The sequence below is a fragment of the Lipotes vexillifer genome, unplaced genomic scaffold, assembly GCF_000442215.2.
Source record: "Lipotes vexillifer unplaced genomic scaffold, Lipotes_vexillifer_v1.1 scaffold495, whole genome shotgun sequence".
Lineage (NCBI taxonomy): Eukaryota > Metazoa > Chordata > Mammalia > Artiodactyla > Lipotidae > Lipotes > Lipotes vexillifer.
The window spans coordinates 1,650,040-1,662,617 of record NW_006770132.1 but is presented as its reverse complement, the minus strand read 5'-3'; the positions used below and the strand labels follow the sequence as shown (position 1 = coordinate 1,662,617).

The 12,578-nt window shown below is 40.8% G+C and overlaps 1 protein-coding gene across 4 annotated transcripts in view; it reads left to right on the top strand.

Moving 5' to 3' along the window:
• NTRK3 (neurotrophic receptor tyrosine kinase 3) overlaps positions 1 to 12,578 on the top strand; it is a 378,302-nt gene that overhangs the window by 270,157 nt on the left and 95,567 nt on the right. The gene's annotated exons all lie outside the window — the stretch shown is intronic.

Below are 12,578 nucleotides of genomic sequence, written 5' to 3'. Positions count from 1 at the left end.
TGCTGTGTCCCAGCCAAATTATACTGTGCTTCTCTGGAAAAAAAAAAAAAAAAACAGAACTGTTTTTAGTTTCCTAGGGCTGCTCTAACAAAGTACGACAAACTTGACATCTTAGAACAATAGGAATTTATTGTCTCACAGTTCTGGAGGCCAGAAATCCAAGAGCAAGTTGTCGGCAGGGCCATGCTCCCTCTGAAAGCACTAAGAAAATATCTGTTGTGTGTGTATCTCCTAGATTCTGGTATTTTGCTAGCAGTCTTGGGCATTCCTTGTAGATGCATCACCCGAGTCTCTGCCTTCGGGTTCACGTGGCATTCTTCTTCGTGTGTGTGTGTGTGTGTGTGTGTGTGTGTGTGTGTGTGTGTATCTGTGTGTCCAAATTTCCCCTGTTATAAGGACAGTCATATTAGATCAGAGCCTACCCTAGTAACCTCATCTTTCTTTTTTTTTTTATTGAAGTACAATTGATTGACAGTGTTAATGATTTCATCTTAACTTGATCATCTGCAAAGATATTGTTTCCAAATAAGGTCACATTCTGAAGTAGCCGAGTTATCTTTTGCAGGGGCACAAATCAACCCATAACAATCCCCCACTTGCTATACCTCACCCGTGCTTCTCCCACCATTTGCAATGCCCCCCACGCATTTCTGCCTAGTGACCATCTTTCCCACCCGCTCTCTTCCTCTCGCATGGGATTGCTCCCCCTCTGAACTCCCACAGCTCTGGGTGGGTACCTTTCTCTCAACACTTACTAGAGCAGATCCCACGTTATAATAATTTATTTTAGGATCCTAGTTGACTGTATACACTTCCTTTGCTTTTTCTGCTCGTGGAAAATTGCTACTCAGATATTTGCAAAAATTATTGCTAGGTAAGCTTAGAAAGGTCTAGCCTTCACGTACATGGCACTGGATTTTAAGTTTCTCTAGGGTAGTCACTGGGTTTTACTCATCTTGGTATTCCCCTTCCCACCTCTGAACATAGTGCCCGTGAGCACAGGAGGCCCCTCAATACGTGTTGGCAGTTTGGAGATTTGGAGCACAGTGAAAGCAGGGATTTGAATCTGCATTTGCCGGTGTCTGTCATTGCAAAGTGCTGATGCTTTCTGACCTGTATAGCATCTATCTACTACTCTTAATGTGGTTCCTAGCTAGACCATGACACCACCACTGCCCAAAATGAATGAGTCTTTTTGTGTGTGTGTCTCTGTGTGTATGATGCTTCCCTCTAGTTAAAGAGAGCAAGCCCCAAGAAAGGTTAAGAATCATTGCTCTATAGAGACAGACGGTGGGACCCTTCTTGTCTGTCTTCTTTTCATCTTTCCCTTCACCATTATTTTCAATACCTTCATCATTATCACTAATCATCGGAATTCCAAGTCAGAAAAGCAACTCATAGGTTTATATTCTTTAATTGTTAGGGCTATAAATTTAGAATGTGCCAGCTACCTGATCCTATTAGCCATACCCTACTCTAAGATAATCTGCTTAAAATTTATACCACTCAGGGATTTGGACTTCATTGATTATATTTCCTGCTAGATTCAGGCCTTTGCCTTTTGCTATTGGAGCCTAAACAAAATGGCCATGACCCTGAGGAAAGTCAGGCACCCTGGGATAGCAGATAGACTTGAGGACTTGGGTTCTGGGAGAGCCACATGATCAAGAAGGAAGCATTGATGTTAAGATAATTTTTTTTCTCTTTCCTTACCTAACAGAGTTATTGTAAGATTAACACAATCATTTAAAGTTTTGGAAGAAGAAATGCTTTGTAAATGCCAAGATACTATAGTAGAACTTCAAAATAATGTGACATATTGTTATACAGATTCACACACATACACACACACACACACACACACACACACACGAGTCATATCACACGGTTCTAAAAAATAAGTTTTCTATTTTCTAAAATGCTAGTCTATCAGGTGAGAAATAGAGGGAGCTGTTGGAAGTGCTTCCTGATTTGGTTTCAGTATAGCAGAGGGGTTAATATAGCACAATTCCATATAGCACAAGAGCTGGAATGAGAAAGCCTAGATTCAAGATGGCGCTGCATCTTATTCACAGGGCAACTTGGCATGAGTTACTGAACATTTTCACTCCTTTTTTTCTTCATCCACAAACTAGGAACCATAACAGTTCTCCCCTCATAGGGATGCTGTGAATGTTAGATGAGGAAGTTCATGCACAATACTTCACTCATTGTCTGGGCATGTGTAAATGCTTATAAATACTAGTCGTTAGGTTTTTTAAAAAAATTATCTTACTGAGAAATGAAAAAAATATATCCATGAATAGTTTCACTGTTGTATATTATATTTAAAACAGTTCCAGATAACAGGAGAAGAAATATCACACAGAAAGTCGCAATTAACTGCCAAATGACATACAGACAGTGAGATTTGAGCTGGTTATTGAAGAATTCATGGGAATTGGATGGGGAAAATAAGTTAGAAGATAAACACTCAGGACGGCACAATACCATGGAAGTGAGGACGGAAACTAAAAACTGTAAGATATGGTCAGCTTAGAGTTTATCTAACCAGAGATTGTGAATAGGGGAGGGGTGGGTGACAAGGGAAGAATATCTGGCTGAAAACAGGGTGTGGCAAGACCAGGATGGCAGCCTAAGCCATCTGGGATTCATACAAAGGCACTTTCAATCTGTGTTGGCCCCTGAACACGGTGGTGGATTGGTGAACATGATGTTTTAGTGACATAATTTGACAATGGTGTGTCAGAAAGCTTAACCTAGGGACTGGAATCAGAGGGATATATTACAAAGCCCCAAAACAGTGGCCTTAAAATTGAAATGGGGGTTGAGGAAGCCTAAGCCAGTACTTGTTAATCATCTGTTTCATGTGCCAGACTTTGACCTGATGCTTTTTTTTTTTTTTTAAATCACAACAGCACCTGCGAGATAATGATATTTCCAATTTACAGAAAGGGAAATCAAGGCTCGAGAATTTAGGTAATTTACTTAAGGTTTTAAAGTCACACGTACCTGGTAGGTAGTAGAACAGGAATTTGATAGCTAGTCAATCTGTCTCCAGATCTTTCTGCCATGCTTTGCTGAAGTGGGGAATCTAGTAGAAGCATGTGTACATGAGATACTGCAAAACAAGTATTGAAACCTGATGTTTGATTAGATAGGGGAAATTAGAAAGACACTGGCAAGAAATGAGGATGGTTCCGATAGTTTGTGCCTAGGTGATTGTAAGCATGGTAGAGATTTTAAAGAATTGGCCTATCAGGAAGGGAAATTGTTTGGGATGGGGATTATAGAAATGTTGGGTTTGTGGTTATGATGCACAATAATGGAAATGCCAAGTAGCCAGTTGGCATCATGAGAATGTAATTTAGAAGAAAGTTTTTGGCTGGAGTTAAAGGGTTAGACGTCACGCCCCTGTATGTGGACATTAATGATAAGAGGGGGGGGGGGAGAGAGAGAGAGAGAGAGAGAGAGAGAGAGAGAGAGAGAGAGAGAGAGCGTGAAGATGGCTAGAACAGCATTCCTACACTTTAATCACCTGAGGATTCTGTTAAAATACAGGTTTTGATTCACTAGGTTTGGAGTAAGAGCTTGAGAGTCCTCATTTCTAGCAAGCTCTCAGTTGCTGGTCCAAGAAACACTCTGAGTAACCAAGGGTGAAAGGACTGATCCTTGAGAAACCACCATAGGTACAGGTGGAGGAAAAGAAGCCAGCAGAAAGAACAGGATCGGAAAGGTAGAAAGATGACACAGTATTATAAGTGTCATGGGGGATGTGGGATGGTTGAGATACCACACTCTCTGGAATGACCAAGGTGAAGAGGAATGGAGAAAATCTAGTTATGGAGTAACCATTGGTGACCTTCAAGAGGTCAGTTTCTGTGGAGGGAATAGAACTTGGTTTATGGGAAGTTAAGCATTAACGACCTGTGAGACAGTGGAGTTATAGTTGGAATTGGATCATGCAAAATGTTGGTACCCAGAGGAACTAAGGAAATGGGATGATAGCAGACGGTATGTAAAGTGGAGGACATTGGTCCATCATTTACTAGGTGAGAGACTGGGAATGTGGGCACACATGGATTTGGTACATGAGCACATACCAAAAGATAGAGATGACCATATGTAGATTTCTGCAGAAAGGGGAATAGAACAGGATTTATGGAAGATGCTGGAGAGATAGGAAATAATTGAGGAAAGAAGTTGGAGATAGAATTGAAGGCACCAGTTAAAGAAAAAAAGAAAATACATTTTTCTCTCATACAGAAATAAAGAAAAGTAATCAGGCTGTGGTCAAGATGGTGCAGTGGGTTCATGCTTTAGTGCACCTCCTCTGCTCCAAACACATTGCAGTGACAGAAAAATATAAGAACACGTAGCTGGGCCTAAGACCCAGCTATGTGGGCCTAAGAGCAAGATAAGTAACCTGATGAGTCAGAAATAGTACAGAAACAAAAGGTTGTTGAGCAGAGCTACATTCATTCTCAGGCTGGGCTCCAAGTCTGGAGGCAAAAAGTAAGGACAGAAATTTAGCTCTCAAGGGTCCTGCACAACTATTTGTGGTTCAGATTGTCAAGGGATCAGGGCTAGAGTCACTGCTTGAAGCCATGGGTTGGGGACAGGCTTCCACACTGATGAAAAGAGTCTGAAAAAATAGTGTTGCCAACCCCTATCTGAGAGTACAGCTAATAGGAATCTCTGAACCTAAGGAGGTAGGGGAGAGAGGTAAAGATGTAACCATGAGATGATGAACTGACTTAAGCCACTCACCTAGCTGAAGACGGTTCTGCTATATCCCATTGCAAATCAGTATGGAAGGGAGAAACTATTCAACATGAGGAATAATAAAGTTATATTATTACCTCATACCAGTCACAAAGTAAGTTATAAATTCTGGTTGAAATTTAGAAGTAGAACTTTTTGTTTTCAGCAGCTTTTTATTTTAAAACGTTATCACCCTTTAGGGGCCCCAGGCCATCATTATAGGATGGGTTTGGAATTGAAGTTCTAAGAGCCTTGGTGGAGGCAGCAATAACAACAACACCAAAAACATTAGACAACGATGACTGGGCACAAAAGGAAAAGAGGGGAAAAAAACCCTTCCTACTCAAAATGAACTACAATCCAACATTATGAACCATGTAGAAAAAAAAAAAAAAAACAGTTAACAATAAAGATGTTTGTTATCCTGACTTTTACTCGACAATGATCTGGATATTCTACCCAATGCAATAAGACAAGAAAAGAAATATAAGAATTGTGGAAAGACATACGACCATCTTTTTGTGAATGATATGATCATCCTACATAGAATATCAAAAGATATTTGTAAAGCTAGAACAAGTTAGAGAGCTCAGCAACGTTACTAATACAAGATCAGTAAACACAAATTAATATATTCCCTAAACACAGTTAGAAAATTTAGCTGAAAACAAATCACACTTACAATAGCAAAAATGAAATAAAACAAAAAAAGGCAAAAAAATATAAATTCTACAAAGGATATGCAATATCTTCTAGAAGACACAAGACAATATTAAGAGTATAAAAGAAGAATGAGTAAATGGAGCATATATCTTATTCGTAAATAGGAAGAACCAATATAATGAAGATGTTGATTATCCCCCAAGTTTATAAATTAAATACACTCCCAATAAAAATCCCAGCAGGGTTTTTGAAGACACTTGCTTGATAAGCTAATTCTATAATTTATATGAAAGACAAAGAATAGCCAAGGTATTTTTTTGAAAGAAGGTTGAGGAGATTTGCTCTCATAGACAAAAAGACTTATTATAAAGTTCTAGTAATTAAGATGGGGAGACAAATAGGCCAAAGTATAATAATATGTTTTTAGCACTCAGAAAACATACATGTGTATGCATGTAGATATATAGATAAACAAACAAAGATGTGTGGCTATGTGTGTATTTTTGATGTGTCATTGCAAATCAGTATGAAAGGGAGAATTTATTCAATAAAACCACATGAGGAAAAATAATCTCATACCAGCCACACAATAAATTATAAATTCTGGGTGAAATTTAAAAGTAGAACTTTTCGCTTTAGATAAGGTTTTTGTTTTAAAATACTTTTAGATATACAAAAATGTTGCAACAAGAGTGCAGAGAATTCTCTTATACTTCTCACTCAGTTTTCTCTATTGTAATCATCGTAAATCACCATGACACATTTGTCACAACTAAGAAGCCAGCTTTGGCATGTTATTGTTAACTAAACTCAATACTTCTTTCTGATTTCACCAGTTTTTCCTCAAATGTCCATTTTCTGTTTCAGAATCCCATCCAGAATACCACATTACGTTTAGTTATCATGGTTCTTTAACCTCATATGATCTGTGACACTTTCTCAGACTTTCCTTGTCCTTGATTACCTTGACAGTTTTGAGGTCAGATTTTATGCAGAATGCCTCCCAATTTAGTCTTGTTGGCTGGGGTCATGAGTTTTGGGGAGGAAGACCACAGAGGTGCGTGCTGCCCTCATCACATCGTATCATGCTTATCATATGGCATCACTGAATATGCTAGCCCTGATCGCCTGGCTGAGACCAGGATTCTCCACTGTAAAGTTACGTTTTCCCCTTGCCATACTCTTTGGAAGTAAGCTGATAAACACAGCACACAAGGTGGGGAGTTAAGCTCCATTTCCTTGAGTGAGGAGACTCTACATAAATTTTTGGAATTCTTCTCTAACAGAGATTGTTAAATATAGTACTTTTAGAGGAAAAGAGTATATCCTTTGACATTGAGGGAGGAGAATCTTAAGGTACATATTGTGAATAACATAAAGGGAAAGATTAATGCATTTGTCTACATTAATTTTTAAAAATCTATATAAGATACCATATACAAAGGTAAAAGATAAACCATAGACTGAGAGGGCATAATTCCAGTGCATACAGCCAACAAAGAATTTACATGCAGAATAAATAACAAACTCCCACAAATAAAAAAGACCAACTTATATACATACAATGTATGTATGTATGTGTAGATATATATAGTATGTATATGTACATATTATATATTATTATATAATATTATTATATAGGTAATATATATACACACATACATAATATATATAATGCACACACATGTATAACACACACATACAACACAATGAAGAAAGTGTAGGAAGAGGCACTTCACAGAACAGGAAACTCCAACTGAGATGATGTGAACCTCAGCAGTAATCAGGGAAATGCACCTTAAAGCTACAAGAAGATAACATCTACCACACATCAGATAATATCATATGTGGAGATACAGGGTAAGACATTCATCCATTTAGTGATCGTAGAAATATGAGTTGGTCCCATCACTTTAGGGAAACGTTTAGCAATACAGTGAAGGATTTCTATACACTAAATTATAGGGATATCCTCTAAAGCCATTCTTCTGAAACATTTTTTTGTGCACAGAAATCACCTGAAGAACTTGTTAAAATGAAGATGTTGATTCACTGAGGTCTAAGAGTCTCCATTTCTACCAAACGCCTAGCTGATGCTGATGCTGTTGCTGGTCTACATGCCCATAGTTGAGTAATAAGCCTCTAGAGGTCAGCAAACAGTGGCCTGTGGGCCAAGGCCCAAATCTGGTTCCTGTCTGTTTTTATCATTGAAGTTTTATTGGAACACATTTGTTTGTTTCTGTGTTGTCTATGGCTGCTTTCAGACTACAATGACAGAATTTAGTAGCAGCAACAGAGACCGTATGATTTGTATAAAGCCTAAAATAGTATTTATTATCTGGGCCTTTACAGGAAAAGTTTGCCAACGGCTGCTCTAGAGAAACTCTCCCACATGCACGTAAAGAGCCTTGTGTAATAATATTTATTGCAACTTTTTTTGGAGTAATGGCAGAATGGAAATAAGTGTCAGTTAGTAGAACAGACAAATAATTTGTAGTAGAGTCACATGGTAGACTACACCAGTTACAAGTTACAGAACTACGAGTCTTAATGTGGATAAATCTAGAAAGAACATCCCTTGTTTTAAAATTTAAACTTAGGCAATTTTCTTACAGATATATACCTCTGCAGGCAAATTATTAAAAGATGCCTGGAAATGACCTTCATCTATTTCAGGGCAGTGATTACCTCTGGTGGGGGATTAGATTAGGGACAGGATCATGGATACGTTCACATGGGCTCACAACCATAGGTGTCATGTATTATTTCTCTCAAAAATTTGGAAAGAAGATATCAAAATGTAATAAATTGTTAATACTGGGTGGTGGGTACACAGTTTTGATCATCTCCACGCTTTCTTATTTCAGATATTTCAAACATTGGGAAAGAACCAAAAGAATCAAAAAGGGGAAAATATGCTGAATATAAAGACAAGTATTTTGAAGTGCAGGGAGGGAGTGAACATAGAGAAAGGTTATTCATACCTGAGGCGCTCTCTCTCCTCTCAATTAAGCAAGAGATATTCCGGTATTACAAATTGTCCCTTATATAGTTAATTTTGAGAATGGTAAACAGGTTTTACCAGGTGGCTAATTTTACTCCATGGCTTGTGAAGTATTTTGATTCTAAGAGGTCACTTCGTCCAGGTCCTGGAGTGGAAGGAATTTCCCTTTCTCTGGAACTAACAGTTCACTCCTTTGATCCAAGCTCAGCTTATTGTTGGGACAATAGTGATCCCAAGAGCGAAGCCCCCAAGCACATTCCTCCTCCTTTTGAGTGCAAGCCTTGCAGTATTCCTCAGGGAAGAGTCAGGAGAACCTTCAAGATTCCTTCAGGGAAGAGCTTTTGGCTTTTGTCTGAGAAGCTCAGTGTTCAATCAGTGCCCTTTTATCTCACCTAGGTGTGGATGCCCTCCCACTGTGACTTCTCCTGGCATGATTCCCTGAGCTAACTCACATTTGGGTTACATTCAGCAGCAGCCTCCTCCCTCAGAGCATCTGCGCACAGCTGGAACCCGGCTTTGCACATGGGCCAGGGCAGTCTCATCGTTGATTTTCCCAGCAGTACTGAGGCAACTTTACAGGAAAAGGTGCTGCGTACTGAAGCTGGGGATCTCAGTTCAACACGCTTAGCCATGAAATATACAAGAGGGACGTTTCAGTTCCAAGTACATTTGCATATCCTATAGAAGCCTTTGTAGCATGTTGTTGCTACAAACAACGGGAATACTTTGAGTCAAATCATACCCCATGAAATTTAACAGCTGTATTGAAAAGTCCTGCTAGCTGGCACTTGATAACCTTTGGTCAAGTGCCTTACATGTGTCAAGGAAAGTGGAAGCACAGCCAGCTGATGATACAAATACCCAAAATACCATCTTCTCACCCAACAGTAGCATTATAAGTGGTCTCTAGCATGTTTTCTTCTTGGAAACCTGATTTCTGAACACAATGCCCTCTTACCCATACAGTTCAATTCCTGAACTATCTCCTCTTTCTGAGATAGGTTTATCCCTCTGATGGAGGTTTCCAGCCACCATGTATCATTTTTAACCATAACCAGAGGGAGCATAAGTTTGGTCATTATAGGGACAATCAGTGAGGCTTGCTGAGAGGGCATTCCCTGGTCTTTAATGCACAGCCCATAACCTAGTGCTGGCTTTATGTTTATTGTAAAGTTTTCAACTCAAATGCTAAGGCAAACCATGCAGGGATTGTAAATAAGTGAAGGGACCAGGTGGAGGATAATAGGGAGGGGTGTGGCATATGGTGAATTAGAGAACACATGCCCTGTCTAAATGGAGTGGCCGCCACTTTGCTCTAGCTGATTATCATTGTGCAGAAATGCTGGCCCAACATTGACAGAACTCTTGGATTTTTAAGGGAAGCTAGAAATAGGGATATTTTAAATGTGAAATCTTCCAACTTTTAGATGTTGGCAACTAATTCAAAAAATTTTTTAAAATCACGCTAAAATGAGACACAACCCAGAGCCACAGATGGCCCATTGGTTAGGTTTGCAACCTCAGAATAACAGAGGAAATGATCTGAGAGCTTTAAGTAAGATCATTTGTGGCCAGCAAGTCTAGGCATTTGGGTCTCACCCACGTGGCTCAGTGCCACCATCTTTTTACTGAATCTGATGGCAGGAAAGAACTTAGATTGAGAACAACAATAGCCACATCAGGAGGCAAAGGTACAGAACCACATAACAAGAGTCATAACCCGGGATCACTGGGGCTCTTTGATGACCTTCTTCCCATGACCTTAGAGAGGTCACCACACAGGCAGCAAACGAAGCAAGCGACATTTATGAGGGACATTTTCTTTACCATAATGTACCTTTTCCTGTCACTTCTTGTTCACATAGTGACCCAAGGGGAGAGCGCTGGGGAGAGAGCAATTCTGAGCTCCATACTTGGCCTCCCAGGAGGATTCTCAGATTCTCCACTCTTGCTCCAGGTGTGACTATGTTCTGAATAATTGCTCTTCTCTACAAATTCATGATTATCTCTCTTTCATCAGGTTTACTTTTCATCCTTCTTAAGCTGAACTCCCAGAAGTAACATCAAAATGAAGGGGTCACTGTCTAGGTAGAGTTTGGGATTCTTTACTTGGTAGGTCCTAATACAAACCAAGTGGTAGGTGTGGCTGGCTAACACTTGCAGAAAATGAGCAGCGTGGGAAAGGGTTGGGCTGGGCATCTACTGGAAGAGGGCAGTGGTGGGGCATGGGGGGCGCTCGGCTCCCTGGTAGGGAAGCTGTTAGTGAGGAAGGAACACTCTAGCCCTCCAGCCAGGCCTTGCAGAAGGAGCCGGAGGTAAAGCCCTGCTTCCCCTGGAGAATGTCTCCATCACTGCGGCCTTGACCTCCATTTCTGCCTCCTTTTCCGTACATTGATTTTGAACAAATGGAAGCCATTATTGCAAAGCAGTTAATTATAAGGAGTTTAAGGTTATGAAAAACTTGGTTCAATGTTCAATATCAGACTCTGCCACAAAATGTACTTGGTTTTTTTTTTTTTAATATATATTACTGAGCCTTAGTTTTCCCACATGTAAAATAGAGTTAATAATATCAACTTTTAAAAGATATTGGAGGGACTTCCCTGGTGGTCCAGTGATTAGGACTGTGTGCTTCCACTGCCAGGGCCTGGGTTCAATCCCTGATCGGGGAACTAAGATCCCGCAAGCTGCGTGGTGCAGCCAAAAAAGTAAAATAAAATAAAATGGAGATACTTAATTAACTCTAAGCAGTGCCTGGCACCATCACTAACTTATATAGGTCTTTGGATTCCAGGGTGATCAGTGATGCATTGGATGGTAGGGCTATTACAGCTGGGCATTGCTTGAATCTCCCTTCTTTAGCCCATGCCTGCCCACAGCATGCTTCAAGACATTTCACATCTTCTCACCCCTTGGGGAATGGTATAGAGGGTATGGCTAGAATGCCCCCTGACTGGGGTGGGGTACAACGCAGGCTCCCCACCCTGACATCTATCCTGTGGACCCCTCCTGCTCTCACTCTCTCTCTGGACAAGGATCTCAGTTGTTCTGTGCCTCTGATTCTCTATGATTAAGCCACCCGTGACCTCAGTGCCAGGGCTCCTGTGTATATCAACCTCCTCTTTCTCACAGCCAATGCTATGTAAATGCTAAGCGTTTCTGTGATGTAGCAACTTTAAGAGGATGAATGAATACATTTGACGAGGGAATGTTGGGAAATAATCCAATAGGGCTCCATTTGGTATTGGGCCTTTTATCAAGGCCATAACCCAAACCCACTTTATGGGGTTAGGGAATAAAATTACCATGTCGGATAACAAAAAGGAAGAAGCAGGGACAGAAAGGGAGGCCTTGAGAATCCAAAGTCGAATGAGTGTGTAGACAGAAGATGCAAGGGAAGTTCTCACCTGTGGGTGCTGGAAAGCTGGTAGCGCTAGACTTCCAAGGCCAGGGCAAGAGAGTGGGGCTGGGATGAAACCCCAGAGAGGGTGAGATGATTAGGATTTACAAGATTGTCAGAAAAACAGAGAGGTGTGAAGGTCTAGGCCATCCTTTGTGTTGCATGGCCATAGAAGGCAGCCCTTCTCTTGATGCAGTGAATATTAAAGAACTTGCCCTTGAAGATTTAGCCGGCTTTTGGCCCACTGGGATTGGCTCCGAAAGCTTTCATCCAATTCTCTGGGTGCTTAGCAACCCCTAGCCTCTTCCTTCACAGCGTCCCTCCCTTCCCAAAACGATCCCAGAGTCTCTGGCTTGCTTCTTAGGAAACATATACCTAGACAGTCCCTGAAGACCAGGCTCTGTTCTGAATTACAGAGGGCCTACGAGTAGCTTTGTGCTGGATGACTCTGGGGACAGCTGTTGACAGATGGAGGAAAAGGTTAGACGTGAGGGTCCATGGGCCACTGGGGGGCGAGGCTTTCTTCAGAAGTATATTTGCTCCTCTTTGGCCTTTCCTCCAGCCATCTCTCCCTTTCCCAGTCCACGTCCATGGTGGTCCCTGTCCCCGCTGCTCTCCCCCGAGCATATGCCTTTTCCTTCCTGCTCCGGGGTTGTTCTGAGTGAAAGGGGGAAGAATGGAGGATTTTGGAGCAGTGCCTCTTATGCTATAAGGCTTCAGCATTTAGAATCTTGGAAAAGCTCCACC